Source organism: Ambystoma mexicanum, chromosome 7p (genome assembly GCF_040938575.1).
Source record: "Ambystoma mexicanum isolate Mex_15411 chromosome 7p, UKY_AmexF1_1, whole genome shotgun sequence".
Classification (NCBI taxonomy): Eukaryota; Metazoa; Chordata; class Amphibia; order Caudata; family Ambystomatidae; genus Ambystoma; species Ambystoma mexicanum.
Window position 1 is genome coordinate 781,060,281 of NC_090939.1, and position 27,390 is coordinate 781,087,670.

The 27,390-nt window shown below is 47.8% G+C and overlaps 1 protein-coding gene across 1 annotated transcript in view; it reads right to left on the reverse strand.

Moving 5' to 3' along the window:
- MRPS9 (mitochondrial ribosomal protein S9) overlaps positions 1-27,390 on the reverse strand; it is a 1,138,074-nt gene that overhangs the window by 352,739 nt on the left and 757,945 nt on the right. The window lies entirely within an intron of this gene.

Here is a 27,390-nt window from a genome sequence, read left to right on the forward strand (position 1 = left end):
CTGTCGGCAACCTTTGACCTTTTAGATCATGAGCGTTTCTTAAACACTCTTGCATACATGGGCAGCTGCTCAGGTAATATGGTGCAATGGACTGGTTCCTTAAGTTACTGGAGGGCTACAGATCGATGGGGTGCAGCCATTTCAAAATGCACCCCCACTTTGTCCAGAGTCCCTCAAGTTGGATGTGTCTCACCAGCATTATTTTATATTTACATAGTCACAATGTGACCTCCTAACTGAAATGGGTGTGCAATTCACCAACTATGCTGACGACACAATTGTTGCTCAAACTTGAGGAAGTCTGAGACGGATGCTACTAAACATATACAAGACCATCAACCATTGGATATCCACTCACTGGATGTGCTTACATTGCTCCAAGACTGAAATCCTATTTTTTGGTTCAGCCAAGGCCAGAGCTGTATTAAATCCCAGATATGCTAGCTTTACCATTGAGGACTGTCATCCAAACACTCAAGCAAGTAGAAACGCTTGGTGTTTACTTAGAATCCTCCCTTGGCACCAATGCTCACTCCAACTATTTGGCTAAAAATTGTCAATACTGTTGCAGAGCACTCAGGGGTTAAGGAGTGCTGCCCCCACCGTTGTGGGGGCGGAGCCATGTTACGGTGGAAGGCTGGGGAAAGGGGGTTTATGGGTAAGGCGCGGAAGCGCCGGGGGGTTTCGGATGCCTGTAGTGAAATAAAGAGGTGTCCACGATTCCCGTGCGCGCGTCCTCCTTTTCCGTGGCCGCTACCTGACAACGAGGTCATTCCCGTGCGCCCACGGAGTCCTCCTTCCGGCAGTCCGCCGTCCTTCTGTGGCTTTCCGCCACCTCCCGCGCTGCAGGCGCGTCCGAGGCATATTCGGCAATCCGCCGCTTTCCTCCGTTGGTCTCCTGCCGCCTCCGCGCTGCAAGCGCATTTGAAGACGTTCCTATGCCTCCCTCTGCCTGTTCACCACCTACACGGGCAGCGACTACAGGCCGCCTTCCAGGTACGCTGCAACTGCGCCACATCTACAATCACGACGCTGGATCCTGGCAGCTCGCCTGTTTGATCACACTACGACGAGCGCTCCAGGAACTGCCCAGGGGAGCCCTTGTTTTCTACTGCGGACCCCCCCCTCCCCTACGTTGCGTGCTGGCATAGCCTGCCCACGCCCTCAAAACAAAAAAAAACAAAAAAAAAAAAAAAACCCCAATAAGGACACTGACAGTTTTGAAGCAGGGACGTGTGCCATCCCTCTCCACACCAGGCAGGCCACGCTCCGTCAGCATAACCTATCCATACGCAAGTGCCGAACACATCTCCTGGCACCATGAGCACGCCGGCATCTGCCTCAGGGTCCAACCCTGGGTCACCTACACCAGCCCATATCGTACAGCCAATTCAGCTGCGACTTACACCACCCTTCACCATGACTCCACAAGCCACGAAGGGGCCCAGATGGACTGACTGGATGGAAGATTTCCAGCACTACGTCAGGGGGTCTGGTGATGGTAATTCCCCCAATATTAGGGACATTTTCCTCAACCTGGTAGGGGGTGAGATAAAGACGGTGGTCAAGACCATCCCTGCAGCTGAACAGAATACTTTCAAGGACTTGATCAATGCTCTAGATAGACTCCTCATCATAGAAGTTAATCGTGACTATGAACGCTATCTTTTCAACAAATGCACCCAAATGCCGCAGGAGACAGTTGACTAATTCATAACCCGCCTAAGAGTGAAAGGTGCAAATTGCCAATTTGACGCATTCTCGTTGGAGGAAGCCATAAGATTAAGGGTCATTGAAGGCTGCCTATCTCCTGTTCTCAAAAAACAGCTCCTGAAGAAACCCCTCACCATTCAGGAAGTGAGCGAACTCGCCCGCATACATGAAAGGGTTGATGCCCAAGCCACATCCATGGGAAACCAGAGTAACACCAAGCAGGACACAGCGGAACTGGTCGCAACTATTCAACCATCTCGCCCAGGTGACAGAGGGCCACTGTCATACAGAACTCAAACCATCCAAACTCCCCGCCAACAGAGACAGTGTTATCGTTGTGGGATGTCTTTTCCGCATGCAGGCTCATGTCCGGCTCTATCACAACGGTGCACGAACTGCGGAAGAGAAGGACATTTCCACTCAGTATGCCGGGAAGGCATACCATTTCCTCCTGCGAGGCCCCAAATGCCTGCCAGGCCGGCCTTCCGTCCACCACCTCCACAATACTTTCAAAACAGATACTACCAACAAGGCCAGGGGCAAAGGCGATACGTCAGGGCCATCGACGAATACCAAACACCGGGGTATCCACTACAGCTGGAGCAAGCTGACCGAACCAGATACTTCACGGACGAATATGATCATCCACCAGAGGAATATGGACCTGAGACTCTCTACCAGGAGGAGCAGGGAGCCGCATATGACATGCCATACGACCTATATGACCATGACGAGTTTGTCAACCTCATACTTGACACTGAAGAGGCCAGAGAAGCCCCAAAGATCCCCATCAAAATGGGAAACCGACAATTCCAGTTCATGATTGACTCCGGCGCTACCGTCAACATTATGGGCGAGCCGGACTATGCCGCACTACCGGATCCACCGGCACTCGAACACTCTCGCTCAAGGATATTTCAGTGGGGAGCTACCACCCCCCTACCGACGGTAGGATGTTTCACACAACGCCTTCTCCTAAATGGCCGGAAAGTCGATACAACAATACACATTATCCGGTCACTTGCCAGAAGCCGATGCCTACTCAGCTATCACACGGCATCCCGCCTAGGCTTGATTGAAATACACGTGAGGCCGGGAGACTCCATCACAGCGACCTCCGAGAGCGTAATCACGAGAAACACAGTTGGCTCCATCGCATGCCACCAGCCGCAGAACCTGGTCACACAGTCTGACATCACGAGGGAATTCCCCAACCTCTGCACAGGGCTGGGCAAACTCAAGGCCCCTCCCATCTGGCTCCACATCGACACATCAGTGAGGCCAGTACCGCAACACCCTCGGAGAGTAGGGTTTCATCTGCAAACGGCTGTATCAGACGCTCTCCAACAACTGCTGGCCAATGGAATCATTGAACCAGCCACAGGCCCGACACCATGGGTCTCCCCGCTCGTGGTCGTACCCAAAGAGGGAGGGAAGATCCGTTTGTGCGTGGACATGAGGGTGGCAAACACTGCCATTCAGTGCGAGAGACATCCGGGCCCGTGCATTGAGGACATGATTGTGCAACTGAACAACGCTCGGATGTTCTCCAAACTCGACGTCAACCAAGGATACCATCAACTAGAACTGCATCCGGAATCCAGGCCCATCACGACGTTTGCGACCCACGACGGTCTTTACAGGTACCGGCGGTTGCACTTTGGAATCTCATCAGCCGCGGAAATTTTCCAGGAGGCCATCCGGCAGTTGATCAGACCCATCAAGGGCACACTGAACTACAGTGACGACATCCTCGTTTTTGGATCATCTAACAAAGCTCTACTTGCCGCGTGTGCAGCACTCCAGGAAGCGGGCCTCACCCTCAACATCGCAAGTGCCGTTTCAGCAAGACAAAGCTGAAATATTTCGGACACATCTTTTCCAGCGAAGGAATGATGCCGGATCCCGACAAGGTTGACACCATTACCAACTTGGATGAACCGAGGCAAGCTGCAGACGTTCGCTCGTTTCTCGGCATGGCTGGCTACTGTGCGAGGTACATACCACACTACGCGTCCCTTACCGACCCTCTGCGGAAGCTCCTTCAGAAGGAAACGATCTTCGAATGGACCCCTGTGTGCCACCAGGCATTTTCCAACATCAAGCGCGCCCTGATGGAAGCACATCGCCTGGCGTATTTCAATCCTTCTTGGCACACTGAAATAGTGGTGGACGCTAGCCCAGTGGGCCTTGGTGCCATCCTAGCCCAAACCAGCGGGGCGGAGGTCCACCCGAGACACGTGGTCGCCTATGCGAGCAGAGCCCTGTCCACCCCAGAACTGGCTTACTCCCAGGCGGAAAAAGAGTCTAGCCGCCGTCTGGGCGTGCGAACACTTCCATGACTTCATTATTGGAAAAAAGTTTACTTTGATTACGGACCACCAGGCCTTGCTTTCGCTCTTTGGCAACCCGCACACCAAGATGCCCCCTAGAATCGAGCGGTGGGGAATCTGTTTACAAGAATACGACTACGATATTGTACATCGACCCGGGGGTGACCTTAACCCCGCGGACTACCTGTCACGACACCCGGTCGGGGCTCCACTAACCCGCGAAGGAGACATCGCCTATGTACAATACATTGCATCCAACTCGCTACCACCGGCGCTATCCCTGGAGAGAGTTGCCGCCGCATCAGCGGCCGACCCAACCATGGCTCTCGCCATCAGCCTCACACTGACCAACAAATGGAGAGATCACCACAGGGCAATGCTGGCACACCCAGGGGTGTGCAAACAGGAAATTGAAAGGCTAGCCAGGATACATAGTGAACTAGCCGTCAAGGACAACGACATCCTTCTCAGAGGTTGCAGAGTCATCATCCCTGCCACGCTCAGGAACGAAGTAGTCAGCACGGCCCATGAGGGACACAGAGGAGCGGAGAACACCAAAAGACAGCTGAGGTGCCATATCTGGGTCCCGTTTCTAGACGCAGCGGTAGAAGAATGGGTGAAGAACGGACATGCCTGCCAGTGCACGGCTCCTGCGGAACATCCACCCCCGCTCCAACACACACAGATACCTGAACGGCCGTGGGAGCGTGTAGCCATGGACTTTTATGGGCCCATGGAGGAGGGTGACTACCTCCTGCTCATAATAGACGAACACTCACGTTTCCCGATCGTCAAAACAGTCACCACCACCGCACTCCCTCAAGTAGCAGCGGCAATAGAGGAAGTGTTCAGCAAGTGGGGGATCCCCAAAATAGTCAAGTCCGACAACGGGCCCCCGTTCAGTGGATACGAGTTTGGAACACTAGCAGAACACCTAGGGTTTGCACACATGAAGATAACTCCTCGCCACCCACAAGCAAATGGGATGGCGGAACGTTTTATGGCGTCGATCAAGAAAACAAGACAAAGAGCCAGAATAGAAGCAGTCGATCCACACCAGGCACTGTGCCGACTCCTACGGGACTACAGAAACACTCCTCACAAAGCCACCAACAAGACACCTGCCGAGCTAATGTTTCGATACAAAGTGTGAACCCGTATACCGTGCAATCCATCTGTGGAGGAGCTGCCTGACATGGACGTGCTCCGAAGGGACGCCGAAGCCAACGAGAGAGCAAGACGAGAGACAGATGCTCGCCGCCACGCGGTGATACAAGATTTCCACATTGGGGACGAAGTACTTGTCCAGCAACCAACGCCCAGAAAGACAGATCCGCGGTTTGCTCCAAGCCCCATGAGAGTAACCGCCGTGAAAGGCACGATGGTGACAGCCGAGGATCAGAGCAGATCTGTCACCAGGAACTGTCAACATATCAGACACTACACCAGACGAGAGGGAACAGAGCCGTTTCAGCGGTCGACCTCTCCAGAACCACGAGAACCGCGGGATGACCTGTGGACCCCTCCGGGAGGAAACCCGGGGGAGACAAGCGGAGAAGGGAGAACCACGGAACCGCAAGAGGCAGGTGACCAAGAGGAGAGGCCACGGAGAGTCGTAAGGAAACCTATGAGACTTGTTGAACAATGTTGATTTGATGTTTGAATATATTGTTCGGGGGTGATGTTGCCGAGCACTCAGGGGTTAAGGAGTGCTGCCCCCACCGTTGTGGGGGCGGAGCCATGTTACGGCGGAAGGCTGGGGAAAGGGGGTTCATGGGTAAGGCGCGGAAGCACCGGGGGTTTCGGATGCCTGTAGTGAAATAAAGAGGTGTCCACGATTCCCGTGTGCGCGTCCTCCTTTTCCGTGGCCGCTACCTGACAACAAATACCATCGTAGACTCCTTCGGCAACTAAAGCATTTTGTCAGAGAATAAATGTATAACTTTGGTGCGTGCGATCATCTTGCCCAGGATGGACTAGTGTAACGCACTTCTGATTGGTGCAGGTAAAGGCTGCCTTCACAGACTCCAAGTGATGCAAAATGATGCTATTCGTAAAGCAAAAGCGGTCCTTTGAAGCTCTCATATCTCCACCTTTTTAAAAGGTCTGCAATGGCTCCCAGTGCCTGCTCGAGTACAATTCAAAGTAGCTGCTTTAACAACAAATGTCTGCACGGTAAGACTCCTACCTATTTGAAGGAAAGGGTAGTTCCGTACAAGCCCAACTGGGTCCTTCATTCCAGCAATGCTAACCTGCTCCATTGCCCTAGAACCAGACGCTCAAAAGCCAAAAGGTAGATCCTTCCCAGTGTTGGCAGTTTCCATTTGGAATGTGCTGCCGCTGAATTTATGACAGGAATCTGATTTCTTGTCCTTCTGGAAACTTTTAAAAACTGTGCTCGTTAACAAACTTGTGTACTAATGACTTCTCTCCTTTGCTTGTCCCGTCTTTGATGGTTTGTCCTGTGTGTCGGTGTGCGCCCTGATGCCTACGTGCTATGGCGCATTATAAATTAAATGGAATCTACCAACACACCTCACCAAAGCACAACCCTATTTCTGCTCTGGAGGCCTTGATAGTCTCTCCAGCACCAGCAACCTGTAGTGTCACCACTGTATCCAAAATCTAGAGAACCCCAATACAAGAGATCCATCCTTTCGTCCACTGCAATAGTGGCCTCCACTACAACAATAAAGTACCTGCACTACATAACGCCCCCGCATGACCAACAAATAATTGCAACTACTCTACATCCCCACACAAAATATCCCACAAAAACATCATACTATACAGATTTGACTGGAAGTACTGTAACCGAAAAGTACCACAAGCTTTCTAAACCCTATTAAACACAGTATGCAAAATGCATTCCAGTCAGTGTATTTTGGGGGTTTTGTTGACACACTTCTGTGTTGGAAGTGCAGGGAGCATGCAATTCATGGGTAGATCATGAACCAGGGGGGCTGGCTCAGCACCAAGAGACAAACCCAATTGCAGTGGGTAAAAGACCCATACCTGGTGTCTTACCTTCCCAACCTGCACAAAACAAATAGCTGGCATCCCACATCCCTACACCGCAAACCAAAATAAAATCTTGCATTCTGCCTGCACATCCCACACAACACAAAATAATATACCTGGTGTCCCAATTTTGGAAGATACAGCACAGCAAGATATAATGATTTGCCCATGATGATACCCTAATTTAAGGGATAAAACTGTGTTTTAAGCATATCTTGCACTTTGCATACTTGTCCACGTAACTTCTCAGCTCTAGCTGAAATATGTGTTAATGGATGTCTTTAAAGAGATAAAATACACTCTTTGTAGAGATGGCTTGAAAAGGACACAAATTACATTATAAACCACACTGGTAAATCTATAAATCCTTATGTTAAGCAAAAGTAATAATATTGAAGCTTTATTTCCCCCATCCTGAATGGAGGCCTAAACAGTAACAGAAGGCAAAGGAACGTCAGTCTATAAAGTATACCCTGGGTTTTGCAATTGAACTCTCAAAACTTAGACACAAAATAACAACCCTGTGGTAATGTCACCAGCTTGCGGACATTGTTGGACACAACTGCAGCTTTTTATGAAAAAAGGAAATCCTTTTTGTGAAGCCAGCAGGCATGGAAATTAAAAAAATTGAATTTGGGCGAGTGTGGCAAGTCAGAATCAGGTGATGGACAAGACAGCATTTTGGGTAACCTAGTTTTTATTTGAACACAGAAACCTATACTATCTCTACACTTTTTTTTTCTCTGAGTCACATCTTACAAAAATAGCCCAAAATGTGATGGTGTAGAAGGAGACTGACGAGGAGGGGTCATGTTTGGGGCTACAAACTATTATGAATGAAAAAACCTCTTGCTTCCTATTTCTAAGGGGCTTGCCTTGCCTCAATATAGGAAAACTTAGATTGTGTTGAAAGCCTGAGATCCGAATGTTCGAGGGAGAAAAGAGGGAAGATTATTTTTCCGAAATAACCTACAGTCTTTTCTCCCCTGAACATTTTTGACTTGACCCCCGCCCCACTCCACAACCACAGCCCCTCCCCCTACTTATTTTCGGCTGTCGACTCACAGTGTCCCTTTGACGCCTGTTCCCTTTCACTTCCATGATCGGGAACAGCGCCGCAGGGTCCTATCCTTTTTTTTGGTGGCTTTTTGGGATGGCTGCGGGGGACACCCCCGCAACCACCGCTCACAATATAGTGGGCAAGGGTGCGGGGTCACCCGCCCCAGCACCGAATGCGTGATTTGGTCGAAATTTTCAGCCTCTGCTATTTTTCGAACAACTGCAATTTGGCCAAATCAAGCATTCTGGCTTTGAAGCTCGGTCAATTTGGACATTTCCAAAAACTTTAGGGAATGGTTATAATGTTTGTCTAAATATATGCTCCATCAGAAACCAACTGATCTAACCCAAACACTGAAAACATAAGTCTTTAACTAAAGTCTCCCGGAGAGACACAATCGGTCTGGCCTCAGCGTTTCAACTTTGAACTTCCTGGGCATCGCTTGCGTACTCCTGGCTTCCGTGGTGAGAGATTCTTAGTCTGTTCTTGTTTGCCTGTTTATACTGTTGACTCTGCCCTTGCGTAACATCAGCACCATCTGGGGAAGTCTCTTTGGCACTGTTCGTGACTCTAGTGAGCCACCTTGTTCCAGTACTTGGCTGGGTTTGTATCTGGTTACTCCATAGGCCTCTCATGTTGTTCATCCCAGTATGTCTTATACCTGTCCCAGTCATGGATTTACAATAGCACATGGTTCCACCATCAATGGTGGGTGAGAAGGGTGACTGTGATGGTAGGGGTTTATGTGATGCGGTGGTATGGAGGCTTTTCCCCAGGTGGACATCCTTATCCTCAGGAGGGGATCCTTCCGTATGAGGTCCGCCTGCATATTACCACCCCTAGGGGGACTATTGAGTAGTGGCCTCACCTCCCTAGCCTCACAGGAAAGGGCTCCCCATGGGGAGAAGTGACGAGACCTGGTGAATCATCACAAAGCCCACTGTCCAGAAAAACCTAACCGGACTTCAGTCCCTACCACTAAAAAACTAAAAATAACCTAACTTAACCAAAAGTACCAAATGATGGAATGATGGCTGGGTTCTGACCCCACCGTAATTTCTCCATCAGGAAAAAGAGCTTCTCGCCTGATGCACACTCAAGAAACCAGCAAAGTCTCTTCCAACTTCCCCTCCTGTGAACATTTATCAATCCTCATTTAGTCTCTCTTTCTCCCTGCATGGCTAGGAACTGTGACCTATTCTCGCTCTCCTTCTCCCTCTTTGGGAACCTCCTGGCTCGAAGCCAAGACCAGGCCTTCTCGGGTTACCCCCAAGGGAACCTTGCGTTTTCCACACCTCAGTGCTTTCTAGTTTTTACTCCCCTCCCTGGAGTCTTGGGTTACCCCCCAGTGGGATTCGGTTTCTCTCAACCCACTCTGGGGTTGGGACCCTTGTACCAAGTCTTGGGGCCGGTTTGCTCTCATCCCAGCTCAGGGCCTCATTGCCTGCACCCCAGCTTGGGGTCGTTTTTTTTTTCTCACCCCACCAAGGGGTCAGCTACCTTGCACCCCACCTTGGAGTCTCTATGCTCTCAACACGTTTTGGGGTGTGTTCGCTCTCACCTTCACTTGGGGGCCTGGTTGCTCGCAGCGCATTTGGGGTCCGGTTGCTAGCAGCGCACTTGGAGTCCGGTTGCTCGCAGCGCACCTTTGGGTCTGTTTACTCAGACCCCGCCTTAGGGTCTGTTTTGGCTTTCCCTGTGACTGCCTGCTGCTTACTAGGATTGACTCTGTGCCTTCTCTCTCTCCTTTGGGTACTCCTCCGGGTTGGCATTCAAACCGGTCAACACAGCTCCTCTGCTCTGGCTTCTTTCGGCGGTTCCGCATGTGCCAGAGCTGATGCTCCCATCCCGCAGATTTTCAGCATTCAGTTTGACATGACGCTGTTCTGCTAGAGAGCCTCCGGGAACAGGCTTCTCCGGTTCGTGGCACTGCCGGGAAGCTGGATGTTCTGCTGGCTTGCCTCTGCTTTGGTCTGCCATGCCGGGCGTCTGTTCATCTCTCTCTGAAACTCCTCCCAGGAGGTGGTGTCCCTTCTTGCGCTGCTCCGTAAGCATTGCTCGTGTCTGTAGCTCCTCTGGCTACTCTGTCTGGTTCACTGCTGAGTGGGCTCTTATCTTCCATACAACAAGGGGGTGGACTTTCCACCCATTTACCATCTCGGGTTGAAGATTGTACCTGAAAGGGGTCAGAAACAATACCAGCTTTTGGTGCGTGAAGTGCAAAGTCATAATGCAAGGTAACTCCCATGTAACCTTCAAAGCTAGAGGATTCCTGGGATAAGGGAGAATGAAATGTATATTCCCATTTAGGGATTGCATGTCCCCAAATGGAACAGCAGTCTCCCCAGTGGGATCTCACTTGCCTGGTTCCCTATGGGGGTGTTATGCTTTGCAGGCTCACCTCCCAAAAATGTGTGGCTCCCACTTGGGGAGAGGGAACACATTCTCTGGATTTCTTCCAGGAGGCTATCAGATACAAGTGCACCCATATTGCTTCTGTCATCCAACCATCACATTTGGAAGGTTTGTCACAGACAATGCCATGATTACGTAGGTTAAAGGAGAGTTCCGGGACTTTTTTTTTATTGTCCCTACGGTTCGGCCATGTGTTTTTAAGCATAACTCGGTAGATCGTGGAAAACTTTCCTATGGACCTTACCCGACTTTTCGTCCATTAACGCACTCGAAATCAGCCGCCATTTTATGATAATCCTATCACTTGCCGCATCGCCCTGGCTCACCTGCTTTTGCGGCACTAAATCAAATCCCCCGCCCCCGAGGCTGACATCATCAGACGCGTACCGCCCATTTCCCAACGCCAAAGCACGTTTCGTGTCAACAATCGCTGCGCCTCAGCTAATGAAGTGTCGCCATGGAAACGGCAGGACGCCTCTTTCCTCAATAAGTATAAACACACCGTTTCACAACACACAGCAGCAGATTTTCGATTCCATTACTCTCGCTGTGTTACTTTGAGTATTCTGTGACTCGTTTCTGTGCTCTGGTCAAATATCTTCGTTGATTGTAGCCCGTGTGAACAGATACCAGTACCACCGCTATAAATTATTTTACTTTCTTTACCACACAATGGCTACAATAATGCCGTATATGTACGAGCCCGAGTACACCGAGGAAGAACTACTGGAAAGGAAAGCACGCGAAAACGATGGGGATTCGGACGGCAGTTGGGAGGACCAGTCAACGGATGAAGAGCCTGGACCATGTCGCATGGACGGCGTCTCCACCTGGTGCACGTGCAATCGTTGCGAGCTAATGCCAACTGAGGAGGAGAACTGCTGCTGCCGTGAAAATTCCGGGTGCTTGGCCTACATTTCGGAAGGCGAGCCAAGTCCGCAATGCATCACCGAGCTGCCAGAGTTCAGGGAAGCCTGCCTCTCACGGACAGTGTTGAGGATGATGATGGTGCTTATGCACGAACTTTGCGGCACTGTTCGTCCGCGTAATCCGAGTAACGAGTAAGTATACTCTGGTTGTGATGTCAGTGATGCCACTACTATTTCATGGTCGTCTCCCACATATAAAACTACATCTACATATCATTCGAATGCATGTAAATTGGTTCCATGTTGTGCATTTTCTAGATAGAAATTTTTTCAAAGCAGAATGACATTTTTGTACCTGAATCGACAGTGATAAGAAAGTTGTCATTTTAATACAGTTTGCATCTTTCATTTTCACAGGTGGTACAGGCTGGTGGCCTATCGTTGCTTCACTTGGTGGCTTCACGGGAGGCTCGGACACCGCGTTCGGAGAGTAATACCTGCCTGTGCGGTACTTGCCATTAGACAACATTTCCCCAGCGACAGTGGACAATACCGCGGCTTTTCCCGGGATGTGCTGCAACCACAACTTTACAATGTGTAATGTTTATTATTTATGTTCAATTGAAATTAAGATCTAAAATAAAACCCAACATATATTTTAACAATGGTTGTTTTGATTTTTTAAATGAATCTAGTGTGTCTCCATTGAATAGTCTTCCTGTGCCTTGTCTTGTCACACCACATGTCTCCGGCCAGCATCCTCCCTCACGCTGGCCGCCCACCTTCAATCCACATAACCGTTGAACCCATATGCAGCAGACATACATATGTTATTTTGCGGGTTGGCATCAAGCCTCCCGGCCTTGCCTCCTCCCCCAAAAATACTTACCACACCACTTTGTTCAGGGTCTCCAGGGTGAACTGCACCCATATATTCTCCTGGGAGGCTGAGGTATTTATAAACTCACCCCCCTGCCTTCCATGTACTAGATCCTGCAGCCTGCCTCTTACATGCAGTTAGATGGCCTCTCCTTGGTGAGGCCCTACGGCAAACGAGTCTTGTCTGCACGACCACCGCCCGCACCGGGGTACTTGCGCTGGCAAGTGGAGCTGTCAGGGAGCGATAAAGGCCAAGAGGTGCCAAAGACCATGTACACTTCAAAGTGGTCTATAGAGCATGGTTTGTTGTTCCCATGTCTACCGCCAGACCCCGTGTCTCCTGCCAAGCATCTCCCCTCACGCTGGACGGCCCCCTGCAATCCACATAAGTGTGTCTCCATTCACGAGTCTTCCTGTGTCTTGTCTGCACGACCACCGCCCCAATCCACTCCCCGCCCTATCAAAGGCAGTTCGCACCGGGGTACTTGTGCTGGCAAGTGGAGCTGTCAGGGAGCGATAAAGGCCAAGAGGTGCCAAAGACCATGTACACTTCAAAGTGGTCTATAGAGCATGGTTTGTTGTTCCCATGTCTACCGCCAGACCCCGTGTCTCCTGCCAAGCATCTCCCCTCACGCTGGACGGCCCCCTGCAATCCACATAAGTGTGTCTCCATTCACGAGTCTTCCTGTGTCTTGTCTGCACGACCACCGCCCCAATCCACCCCCCGCCCTATCAAAGGCAGTTCGCACCGGGGTACTTGTGCTGGCAAGTGGAGCTGTCAGGGAGCGATAAAGGCCAAGAGGTGCCAAAGACCATGTACACTTCAAAGTGGTCTATAGAGCATGGGTTGTTGTTCCCATGTCTACCGCCAGACCCCGTGTCTCCTGCCAAGCATCTCCCCTCACGCGGGACGCCCCCCTGCAAACCGCATAATGCCACGACATATACACGTCATTCATTCACAAACACACCCCTGTTTCGAATTCTTTATAACCCACTTCATATTTCTAATGAGAACTTCTTTGCGCTTTGCTAGTCAACCCGTGAAGGTGCTGGTTGTCTGCTCTTCGTCTCTGTGAACTTCCGTGACCACTTTGAGCAAACTCATCAGTTTGCAACCTGTGAACTGCTCCCTGTTCTACGACAAGAAACTACTCTGATCCCTGCATCTAACTGTTTGCTCGTCAAGGTAAGGCCATGTACCATACTCATTTTGCGTCCAATTTCTTTTCGTTCAAGACAGTACATGCAAGGAACTAGTCACATGTTCTGAGTTTAGTGAAATTATTTTTGTATTTTTTTAAAGTTATTCAAATACTTATCCGCATGTGAATAACGTGTATAGTTCCAAGAACCAAAACATACCTTGCATTGAACCTTTTATGTATTTAATTTTTTAACACAATGGTATTCATAGAGAATTGTTGATCTTTACTTTTCAGAACTTTCCACAATGCCTGCCTGTTCCATTGGCGGTTGTCCTTCGAAGACCCATAATAAATCTGAAGGTACTATAATGCATGTTTTCCCTAAGACAATAGATCAGATAAGAGAATGGGTCCGATATTGCGGATATCCACCCTCTGAGCTTGAAAGTAGAGTCCTAGAAGTCTTTGCGGACAAGAGGGGTGATCGATACCGCATCTGCAGCAGGCACTTTACCTCTGACATGTACTCCACATCATTGCTAATAAAGAAGAACACACCGCGAGCGAGGCGAAAATTGCTCTCAACCGCTATTCCCACTCTATTCGTCCACATCCCTCCACTGGTGAGTTAAGTTTACGTATTCATCTCTCGGCCTTGCGGTAGTGTGTAGCATTAGCTAACAATAATTTCCCCATTTATGTATCCACTCAATATGAAGGCGGAAGATTCTCCATCCGTGTCGTTATTGCAGTCATCAGCCACTTCAAGCGCCTATCGGGTAATCTTACTTGGCTATTCTGCCACTGACTTGTTTTAGGCATGTAAATCAATAGTTTTAATTTATCGTGTAATTATTTTACCTAATGGTACACCCTTGTACTCGTCCTCTAGTCTTTGCTTTCAGTTATAATTATTGTTATCCAAAATAATTCAAGTACTGTCTTTCAGGGAGATGCTGAGGAGTCCAACGTATTGACGACTACCGTTGATGTCACTCAGATGCTCGAGGTACGTTTCAGGACAGTTCCATCGATGGAGATCATCAGATCTTGCATTCTTGTAGCGTGATTGTTACACACAATGTTTCTATCGTTTTTAGCCATTGATATGTCCTTCTGTCGTCGCCCTCCTATGTGTCTTCTTTTTTCAATATTGTGTTCATTACTAATGAAAGTCCTATGTTTCAGGGAGTCGATGGAGCATTAGTCCAAGAAGAAGGGGGAGCGTGCAGTTACGGGTCGGCGCAACAGCTTGCAGAAGTGTGCACCGCAGTCACATCGTCCCTTGATGTTCTTATGCATTTCGAGGTATGGATACTGACAGCTCGATCAAGCGAGATCATATGACTTGATTACATCCGCTATACTTCCTTCTTTATTAACGCAAGTACTATGTTTCAGGGAGATGACGGAGCTTCTTCTACAAGAACATCACCCCTAGTAGTTGATGCAGATTTCTGGGTGGTGACACTTCCAACGATCGAGCAAATCGAATCATATTTAGATATCCATTATTTATTTTAGACAACTGATCATTTGTGCAGGTCTATTTAGATGAGCCGTTGACGCCTGCACAAACTTTATGTTCTTTTTATCAAAATAGAAAACCATACTAATGCAATTACTGTGTTTCAGGGAGTCACTGAAGCATCATCTTCAATAATATCATCAATGGAAGTCTATGAGGAGCCCGAGGTATGGATCTTGACAGTTCCATCTAACTAGATCAACAATGCGTGAATAATTGTCGTTTGAATGTTCTACACAAAGCGTTCATTCGTGTTTTGCTATTGAGATGTACGTGGGTATTGGTCCCCAAGTACATTTTGTGTTTTCGATATTATTATACATACTAATGAAAGTTCTATGTTTCAGGGAGTCGATGGAGCGTCAGTGCGTGATGGATGTGCTTATCAGGAAAACATAGTCGTTGCAGCGCAAGAGGAAGTGGAGACATATACACACGAGTCGGAGCAACAGCGTCCTGATGTTGAAGTTTGAGGCAAGAAAGTTTCAAAGAAAAGAAAGCAAAAGAAGGTTAGTGTCCTGGTCACTATATTATGTTGTTTTTCACTGTTAATAGTTCAATACTGTAAGTTGTGTTTAAACTGAACACCCCTTTTCCAATCTGTCCTCTAGTTGCGAGTGGGTGTACGAACTAGATCTACACAGACAGTGAAGCGAACGAGAGATGTTGCTTGTCAAACCTTTTGGCAGGGACTTGAGACTGGAGAAGCATCGTGCCAATGGGAAGAATATGAAGTGATTGACAACGGAGCTATACCACCACCAGCCATTGATAGTGAATGTCCTCCTGGTAGTTCGGATGCAGTCGGAGATCAATTCACAGAATCCACACCCGCAAAAACTAAGACCGCGAGAAAGTTGAAGAAATTGTTTTATTCACCCATCGCCGGAGAAGGAACAGATGTTGCAATGGAAGAGAATGAAGTAGGCGACAATGAAACACCATCAATATCACTGAACATAGCGGAAGACGATATCAGAGATTCTACCTTTCATGTGAGTGACATGTCCTCAACGTTACAGGCCGAACCAGCTGGGATGCAGAGTGACAGTATAAGGAAAGAGGCCAAATTCATTGTATTCGATAGTTGTTTGATTGATATTATTATTCGGATGAAATGTGGGCATTTGGTTGGTGGGGAAGTATGTGGGGAGCCATTGATTAATGTGACTCGTGCAATTCGAGGCACTAACCTTAAAATACATGCCACCTGTACAAAATATCATCCTTTCACATGGTCTGCACAACCTATGCTGGGAAACTGCCAGCAGGCAATCTACTTTGTGCAGCGGCTGCACTTTTTAGTGGTTCAAGTTTTAAAAAATTAGAGTCGTTCTTTCAGTTTGTGGGAATCCATTTCATTGCGAAAACTCAGTTCTACAAATACCAAACCGATTATCTATTTCCAGCCATTAGCGAAGCTTGGAGAATGGAAAAAATGTCTATTGATAGTACATTCGCGGGCAAACGGTTCAGGCTAGCCGGTGATGGACAGTGCGACAGCCCAGGATTTTCAGCCAAGTACTGCACCTACCACTTTCAGGACATGGAAAGTAAGAAAATTGTGAGTTCGGTGGTCGTGCAGGTGTCACAAAGTACATCCTCAGTGGCCATGGAGAAAGTTGGCTTTGTAGCATCATTGCAAGAACTACAATCGCGGGGAATGGTGATCGACCTGATAGCCACGGACAGACACGTTTCAATTGCCAAGATAATGAGAGAACAGTACAAAAATATAAATCACCAATTTGACGTTTGGCATCTTGCAAAATCAATCAATAAAAAATTGTCGGCTGCAGGTAAAAAAAAAGAATTGCAAGGTATTTCACAGTGGTCCAAGTCAATCAGCAACCATCTTTGGTGGAGCTCAAAAACATGTGGAGGGTCGTTGGAAATTCTACTGGAAAAATGGCGGTCAGTAATGCCACACTGTACAAATGTTCACCGATGGAACACGAACCAACATTTCCACAATTGTGAACATGGCCATTTGTCCACAGAGGAGGCACGGAAGAAGAAGTGGTTGATTCCTTCATCACCCACTCACAAAGCCATTGAAAAGATTGTATTTGATAAAACTATAACAAAAGCTTTGAGTGGACTCACGGAATTCTGCCACACAGGAGATTTGGAGGTGTTCCACAATATGTGCCTAAAGTACAGGCCAAAACGATTGCATTTTGGCATGGAGGGCATGATAAATCGGACTCTTTTAGCGGTCTTGGCACATAACCATAATGTTGGCCGTCAACGAAGTAGGACGACCGGAACTTTAGGGACGCTTCGCTACAATAAGGCCTTCACTAAAAGAAGTAAACAATGGGTGATCAAACCAGTGTTTGAGGATATGCAATATGAGTTTATTGAGAAACTTATTGTTGACGTCCTAGATAGGCACATAAATGGAGCTGTGAACGAACCTGTGCAGGGGACAACTGCATTGCCACCCAACATTGCATCTGTTTCATGTCCACCTAAAGAAGAACTCATTGAGAAATACACATCACGGTTTAAATGATTGTAATTTGATTGTCTGTTCTCTCAAGTCTCCTCATGTCGCAGGCCCATTGAATATGTGTATCTATGTATTGTGTAAATAAAAGTGATTGCTCAGTGTACATGCAATGTGTCTCTCCACCCTTGCCCCTCCCTTCACCGTGCAGTAGTGCGAACCACCCGGGTGTCACCTGTGACTTTGCTCTGGAGTCTCCTCATGTCGCAGGCCCATTGAATATGTGTATCTATGTATTGTGTAAATAAAAGTGATTGCTCAGTGTACATGCAATGTGTCTCTCCACCCTTGTTCATTTGCGCATTAAATTAAACCAAACAGTAATATAAATCATTTTTCAATAAATATAGAATCTCTCCGTATTTATGGTTCTGTGTGGCTGCAAAGCACGCAGACAAAATGCAAAGATGGAGTGTAAATTTCAAGTCCTGTGAGAATGCCTTACACTGAATGTAGCTAACTTGGAATGTGTGCTCGTTCGAAGTGAAGGTCAGCTGCTTTGATTTTTTCTCGGGTGCCAGAATGGCCCACGACTCAGAATAAGGTTCTATTGTATTTTGACCTTGACAGGCCTGGACCACGTAAGAAACGATAATGAATATAATTTCAGAAACGAAAGCCATTTCATGTTCGTTCATTAGAAGAAATAACGTCGGCATAGAAGGAGTGGTATTTCGGGGCTGCCCTACGCACAGACGCAATGGAAAATGCAAATATAATGTAAGTAACTCTTTAGATGAGTTTATACCGCAATTTAATTACTATACAGTTGCTTTAAAGACGGGTTAAGTTGTACTTGTTCGTTCTATGTGGCATGTTGTTTTGTACCGCGCACTATCTTGGGGAGAACCGTCTACTTGGCCCCCTTCCCGCCCCTACCTGCAAGGCTAAAAACCTCGGGGTCATCTTCGACTCCACACTCTCCTTCTCTCCTCATATATCTGACGTCTCTAAGAAGTCACACTACCAGCTGCACCTCCTCAGAGGTATTCTTCCCTTCCTCTCCTTCCCCCAGAAGCTCACTGTCTCCCGAGCCCTGGTTCTCTCTAGGCTGGACTACTGTAACAGCCTCTATCTTAATCTGCCTGCCTCCACTCTCCGCCCTCTGCAACTTATCCAGAACAGAACTGCGAGACTTGTCCTTGGCCTCAAGCGGGCCCTTTTTATTTATTATTTATTATTTTATTACGCTACTTACCTTGTACTGCACTCCCCCCCCACCTCCTCTCCTTGCACTTTCTCCTTTTCCCCTTACCTCTGCACTTGCGCGATCTGAATGACACCTGGCCTAGTAGGATCGTTTGTCTGTCTTCCCCTTGTTCCCCTCCCTCCCTGCCTCGTCGCGCCTTGAAACACTTGTGTATAGGCGCGTTACAAATACCATATCATATCATATCATACTTTTACGGAAGCACCTCAAAACCTTTGCTTCTGCTTTCTCTCTCCCTCTCCCCTGCTACAACTGGTCCACTGTCTGCGATCTCGGTCCTGGGCCCTTCCACTCTCCACCTGCACTCCCTGTCAACCCCTGCACTGGGGGACTGTCTCAGTATCCTACAGCCCCCCTTGACGTATAAAACCCAGTTGCACTGTCCTAGCTATGAAATAATTTCCAGACCTAATATATAAAATGAATAATTTTAATAAAGATCTGATGGTGAGACTAATTTCCTTTTTTTATGTTTTTCAAATAGATACATCGTCCATTATTGTCTGTGTCACGAGTACCAGACACCGGCGGATGGGTTTTTTAACCGCCAGTTGCTTCTCCGCGTGAACAACGTTAGCACCCTGACCATTTTGTGGGACGATCGCCAAGTACAAGTATGCCCTTACGCGGTACTAACGGCTAGATGCAACATACAGACAGTTGTGGTGCACTAGTGCCTCGTTGTTGGAATAGCCATGCGATTATCAGTGCGACCGAAGAGCTTATTTTATCGTAAACCAACACCATGTCTACTGCACACGAACATCGCTTGCCTCAAGACGAAATATTTTGGATCGAGAGCAAATAAAAATTCATTTATCTAAGACCCTGTGTACAGCAAAGGAACATCGTGTGCCTCGAAACGAACTTTTCGGAACGTGAACAAATAAAAATGCAAATCGCTGAATATTCTCAAAACATTTGAAGTCCAATAAATGTACTTTGCCAAATGTACAATCTTGCCGTTTGCTTTTAAACCACTGTTTCATATTCCGAATTGTGGCGCTGTATTGTGAGATGATCTAAGACCCTGTGTACAGCAAAGGAACATCGTGTGCCTCGAAACGAACTTTTCGGAACGTGAACAAATAAAAATGCAAATCGCTGAATATTCTCAAAACATTTGATGTCAAATAAATTTACTTTACCAAATTTACAATCTTGCGGTTTAATTTAAAAGTACAGTTTCATATTCCCAATTGTGGCGCGCTGTGTTGTTTGAGCTCATCTGTGTTGATTTCCTGGTTCTGTGTGGAGTCGCGTATAAGACGCCTGGGCGCGTTTGCCTACGCAGCTCAGTCACGTCACGGATAGAGGCGGGGAATATGAATGTTTTGATCAAGTCTGTTTCAGGGGCGGGGGATTTGATTTAGTGCCGCAAAAGCAGGTGAGCCAGGGCGATGCGGCAAGTGATAGGATTATCATAAAATGGCGGCTGAATTCGAGTGCGTTAATGGACGAAAAGTCGGGTAAGGTCCATAGGAAAGTTTTCCACGATCTACCGAGTTATGCTTAAAAACACATGGCCGAACCGTAGGGACAATAAAAAAAAAGTCCCGGAACTCTCCTTTAACCTCCATTACTCTCTTCCTTGCCACATTTATTATCCAGTGAAGGATGTCAGCATATTTCCAAAAACCTTGTATCCCCGACACATTATTCGCTCTTAAAAAAATGCTCCTCCCTTTCAACAACATGATTCCATGTGACAGTTTGTTCTTTGGTCTTTATACGTGTACATGTGTACAGGGCTGGACTGACCCACTGGGACAACAGGAGTTTCCCTGGTAGGCCTCGGGCCGTAGGGCCTCTTTCCTTGTCTTGGGAGGGGTGGGGGGGGGGAAGGATACATGGGGGAAGGATATTAAACTATCACTCGCCATTCGGGGATATGCATCCATACAGGCCAACCTGAACCAGCCTGGGTGTGGACGTTCGCTGCATGATTTGTTTGCCTGCTTGGCCCGCCCCCCTTCCTGTGATGCATTGGACTGTAATATTCTCCACCTCTGCTGCAATGTATTCACCCTGTGCAGTAATCGTTATGTTGTCCATAAGCGCTAACACTCCCCTCCCTGTGCTTTAATGTTCCCTGCCTGAGCTATACTGTAATACAGCACCCTGTTTACCTAATATCGCCTCCTTGTGCAGTGTATCCCCTGGCCCCAAACTTAATGGGGATGGTTATCAGGGTGTAGTGGGAAAACTGGCAACCCAGAGACCTACTTCAGCTCTGCAAGACCAAACTAAACTGCTAATCCAGTACTGCCACTCACACCCACCTCTACAAATGTACCTTACCATAACCTAAAGAAGCCCCCACCTTTGTCATTACAGAGGCTGACACACCATTCTGCCAATGCATCTCTTCCTAATAATGACCTCCCACACCCCCGTAATTCCAGTACGTAGAGCCAAACACAGCTCTGCCAGTGTGCCTCAGCACTGACCTCCATTGACACCTGATGTTCCATTACAGAACCTAGCTTGTTTGTCACTACTTCTCGACTTTTACTGGCAGTAACCCCGTCCTGCTTCTATCACAGATATTCACAAAGCTGTGCTAATGAACCTCAACCCTAGCCAGCAGCAACCCCCGTTGTTCCATTACAGTGGCTCACATAAAGCTCTACTAATGTACCTCAATCCTAGATAGCTGCAACCTTAGTTCCATTATAGTGGCTTACACACAGATCTGCCAATGGACGCTCAATCCTATGCTCCAACACCCCCCTGATGTTCCATTACAGTCAGTGGCTCTCACACACACAGCTCTACCAGTGTAACTCAACCCTGGCTAGCAGCCACCTCCCTTATTCCATCACAGTTACTCACACAAAACTCTGCCAATGGACCTCAATCCTGGCCAGCCGCTGTCTGAACTTTCATGCTTGTTTTAGGTGGTGAGGTCTGCATGCCCTCCAAGTTGGCCATGATAACCAGATCTAAAGTTGCGCTGTTTCTGGACAGGGCAGGTTAATGAGGGGGAGGGGAGTCCACCCCAACCCCTTATCTGGTTGCATTTTGGGTGCCTGTACCTGGCATCTCTGCTTCCGGGCCCCTCTAGCGCTATGAAAATAATAACACATTCCAGCGGTTCCAGACTTTCTCTGGCTGTGTAGGGGGGCCTGCAGGGTGTGCAGATGATGGCACAGGCCCGCAGGTGGCACTCAGGAACGTGCTAACCCCATGTGCTGTAACATTCTCAGAGGGGGGCAGTGTGCTGTCCCAGTGCTGTACTCCTCCAGGCACGTGCTGTAACATTGGCACTTTCTGCTGTATCATCCATTTCACACTGTAACATTGCCCTCTTCTGCTGGAACAGTCACTCCCTGTGGTGTGCATCTCTCTTCCTGCACTTTAACGCTCCACCCTGTGTGCTGAAATATATCTATGTGGTGTGATTTCCCCAAAACACCTGCACCAAATCTCTCCTTGCTCAGCAATCATAGGCTAGCACATTATGCCCTGCCCAGCCCTCTGCTCCACACACTATGTCCCCCAAAATCCTCCAGACTCGGATGGTAATTTCATATCTGCCTGCCTGTCGCTGTTGCATTAAAGTATAGAGGACGAGGAATAGGCCATGAGGATGTACACCCAGCTCCTAGGGGATTGGTTATTTGCCCACCTATTGACTGCCCATGATAATCGGTATGGCCATTCTCACCCAGTTCCTGCCCCTCCCTGCCAAAAACACTTCTTCCAGAGAACTCTGACTTTGCTTTAATCAAACCTTACCATTAAACGTTGCACTCAAAGTGCCTGCCAGGGTTTTGTCGAAGCAGCCATGTGAGAGTTAATGATTTAATTGGAGTTGTAAACCTTCTACTGGTGTAATAAAAATGTCTTCACAAGGTCTGCTTTCAGCCACTCTATTTATAAGCACTATGCATGTCCTTCACTGAAGTCCTGTTAAAAATAAACTATGGAAAAGCCTACAGTTTTGGCTTGTGTATAAGTAGAAAGCATTTGCCAGACACTACTAATAGGTGCACAGGTACTCGCACCGTTTTGCCCCTGCTACCATTAATAGCCAGTTAATACCACTGCAGCAGTGCCTGGAAAGTGATCTTCCCATGCCTACACTAAAGCCCAAACTATTGGCATTTCTAATGCTTGTTTTCAATATGATGGAATCGACCAGCCTATTTTGCAATAGTGCCCCTTGGTGCAGTAATCTCCTTGCTCATTCGGCGAAATAGGGGGCCACTTTGATCATATTTTCCAGGGCCTCGTTTTGTTCCCAGTCCGGCCCCTGTATGTGTACATACTGGCTTATAGGGCAAGCACTGCCCACTAGCTGGTATTTGATTAAAAAGGCTTGTATTTTCACAAGGCAAATGAAATTGGCAAGAACTAACAACTACCGCTCGTCTTCTCAAGTTTGGAAACCACGTAAACAAGAACAGTAAATAGAACATATGTCCGAAATTTGTTAGAGCAGCTTATACTGTTCCCAATCAAAACCACGTTATAGAAGTGTACACACAGGTTTTATGAAAAACCATCCTTTGGACATTCCACAACTACATGACCTCTGGGTCGTTTGAGTACCCTCTGGAAAAAGGAACAATGTCTCATGCCCCTATTATCAGGATATTCTTTTTCCTGTCCCCCACTGTCACACCTTTGCTTGTGTGCCTGTTCTCACTCTTGGCTTCCTCTGCACATGGTTCCTCTTACTATTGCTGCTCAGCTTCCCGATTTTTTAGGTTAGAACCACATCAGCTACATCCGGGTGCCTCTGTCTCATCTTTTCATATATTTTTCACCCTTTCCTGCCCTGCAAACCACATTTACCGCGTTCGGCACATAAAGGTGGCCTGGCTCCAAAATGGCCATGCCACAAGGTTCTTTGTCCTGTCCTTTGGCCATTATGCCCCTTCACCTTCCCCAGGTCGAGCTGACCCTGGTCAGTCCTTATTTGGGCATGCACTCTCTCGTGAAATGCCAAGCTTTCGCAGGCTTCTGCATGTCTTGTGTGTGTGCGCCTCGAGGATGTGGGCTGGACTGTGTAGTTGCAATCCACATCCTGGGTGCCAGAGAGTCTGGTGTGCTGTGAATGAGTGGGACCACCATGGTCTGTGATTGGTCCACATATGGTATGCCTGTATGTGAGCCGATCTCCCATTGGGTCCTCTTAATTTTGGCATGAAGGAGATTCTAGATAAGAGAAGTCTCCAAACACCCATACCATGTCGATCTACTGAGTTCCCACTGAACAAAGGATAGGATCCAAGCATCCTGAAACTAAGAAGCCGAGTCGAGGAACCGCTGGTGACCCACTGGAAGGTTTGGCACCATGCGCCCGCTGTTGTCCCGCTGGACCCCTTTACATCTGATCGAATTATAAGGTCTGCAGAGACGCTTCGACCCACTGGAATAGTAGTAGTGACTATTCTCGGCACCTTCATCAAACCCTGCAAGTAAGCCTTCTCAGAAGTGTCCCTGGGCCAAGTGGGCTGACCAGATTGCGCAGGACCTTTGCTCTGACACTGGCACCGTTTTGAGGAGACCCTTGAAACTTGGGACATTGCAAGCTCTGTGATCACGGCACTCTCATACCGAATTTCATACACTTGGCATTCCCAGGTCTGAAATAAAGAGCGCCCGAACCGGAGTGCACGCGCTTACCGTGTCGCCAAGCCGTGGTGACAAGCTTCACAGGTGCCTTACTGCTGTATCCCTCTGTGCCCTGAAGCCTACTACAGTGAAACTGGCCTGATCAATCCAACAGGAGCGGAGAAATAACCACTGTCCCGATAGGGAATCAACGCTGGAACTTCGCCGCTAGCCACATAGCCGCACAACCGTCGCATTTGAACCTCCAACCGAAGTGGACTTGACTGCCAAAGTTTGGTCCGAAGTGCGCTGGGGGTCAATGAGAACTTGCAACCCTCAACGGTGGCCCCTAGCGCATCCACCCATTTTTATGCACGTGTGTCCCCTGAGGGCCACTCTCCTTTCCACAGATAGCCTGAGCTACCGAACCATTCCCAACTCCTGGAACCTGTTCTGCCCTTTGGCTAGACCCTCCACAAATAGTGAGAACTTCTGCATCACCTCACCCACCTTTCTGAGCTGCTACAGACCCTACAAGAGACCCCGTTTTCGCCCTTCTGCACTATCACGTGCACCAGCACCTGAAAGTACATTTGAGCACTAGGCTCTTCTCAACGTAGGCACCGACTGCTTTTCAGTTAGGTATTAAACTTTGCAGAACTGCCTAAAGATAATTTGCACTGCCCGTTTCCGTCCCTTACAGGTTGTGGACCCATTCTGTGCATTTAACCCGTTAGGCCACTTGGAAGTGTATACATGTATTTTAATAGGATTGTGTTGGTTTAAAAGTATTACTGTTGATGAGTACGGTGTGTTGAAACTCAAAGGCCGTGTGTGTGTGCGTGCGCACACACACACACACCCCCCCCCCCTCAACCCCCCCACCCCCCCAGCCCCCCCCCTAACTGTGAGTCATTTGTAAGTGTCCTTTACTCTGTGTGCTCATTGAGGTCTTTCAGTCACCCCCTCACCCCTCCCAAGACATAGTCTTGACCGTCGCCAATGCTACCTTGATTGTTCTAGCTTGTCCAGAAGGTTAACCTGTTCCAAGAAACTAGGTGGACCTTCTGGGCCTCTGCCCACCAGGTCAGGGTTCAGAAATCCATCTCAACACTATGCAACTCGAGCCTTATACATCACCGCCATTGCATACAATTGTGTTTCCCTTGCATCCTCCCTACCCAGCATATTTTTCTCCTGAACGCCCATGTGACACTGTGTATGCCACCATCACCCATAGCCACACCTTCCCAATTAGATTACCCACACTCCTATTTCCACTGTTACCCCCTGTACCTCACATGACCCTTAATTGAGTAGGACCACGGAGGATACAGAGTTGCACGCAATTCAGGGTTTCATCGGAGGTACATAGAATACACTAGATACAGGAGTCTAGGGTCATGCTTGCTTTCAGGGAAATAATGTATAGGCTACCAATCATGCAAGCAAAATGGTTCTAGGTGTGTTAAACGACTTCATTTTAAAGTCTTAATTAAGGAAGTGCACTGGTGTACGACCAGAAATCGTTAAATACCGGGATACACCCGGGGTGGAGCTAGCGCTTTTACCACCAACACGCAGCTGGTCTTGCTTGGGCTGCCATGCGAGCAAGTATGGCGCTGGGGCTGCTGGAATCCTGTGTATGAAAAGCTGGAGAGAGTGGTGTAGAGTTCGGTTGGTGTTGACGTATGCAGGGGTGCAGGTTAGGAGCTGCTGTTCACTTGCCTTGTGGCAGTGGCTAGTTAATGTGTGTGGCACAAGGCGGCATGCACATTGGTGAGGGGGGTAAGGAGAGGAGCAAGCAATCAAGAAGCCCCATAAGACAAGGCATGACAAGTTTGTGCTCCGAGGGGCTCTTATTCCCCAGGGACAACTCAACTGCTGTGTGAACAACTTTGCAGGGTTGGTCAATGGGGGGTTCCCTAGAGCCCACATCACTCCCTGTCCTTCTGGTATTGAGTGTCAGCAAGACATACTGAGCAAGTTATCCAACCTGCACCGCACTCCTGACTGCAAAACGGTCCAACTATACCACCCCCACACCTTCAAGCTCAAATCGCCCTCACTCATTCCATATGCACAGGATCGCCCTCACACAACACTGGTCGGATCCCAAAGCTGCTTATGCGGATGCTGGTGGGTGGGTCGCAACCTCACTTATATATAACAAAAAGAGCCCATCCACACACACTAGAGAACGTGGAAAGGCTTAATAAATGTGTGGTATTACATTTTCTTTAAGTCTTTCTAGATACGCTAGTTTACAAAACACAAAGTTTACAAATGCATTGAAATGCTAATGCCACAATATATCTCATCCATTCGATATTATATACACACACATCAGGACACAATACATATTTATGACCACAAACTCGCATCAATGTATTGTTTTAAAAGCCATCGCAATTCATCTAATCAATTTATTCATTTATTCCCATACACAAACCTCTTAAGACAAACATGCTTCGCACTCAAGAGTAATCATCGGTGCATGTAGATACCCAGGACACAGGGCTATACAACTTTCTTGTTGTCTCAAAGCGTTTGTTAATCCTGATCAACATGCAGGTGATTTACTCTTCAGTGCTAAACATGTGTTTGTCTTCAAGATGTTAATGAATGGGAATGGATGCATTGATTAGATGGATTCTGATTATTTTTCTTTCATTAATTGAAGCGAGTTTGAGATCTATTGATGTATATATAATATTGAATGGATAAGCTATATTGTTGCATTCGCACTTCAATAAAATTGTGAACTTTGTATTATGTAAACTGGCGTGTCTAAAAATATTTAAAAAAGAAAATTTAATGAAAATCAAGGTGTAGAGTGTGAGTGAATTGGCTCGTTGTGTTCCAGATGTGGTTGTTCTAGGGGCGGCCCATTAATTTGTGTTCTCCTAGTCTCTTGTTGAGTCAAATGGATCGTGAGTTCAGCCTTTTCCCTCCAGCCGAAGGGTGGTTAAAGGAAGCAGGGGCATGATATCATATGATATGATGTGATGTGGCACTTATAACACGCTTGTACACAAGTGTTTCTAGGTGTGACAAGACAAGGAAGGAGAAACAAGGGAAGACAAAATAACGATCTTGCTAGGCCTTGTGTCATTTAGATCGCAAAAGTGCCGGGA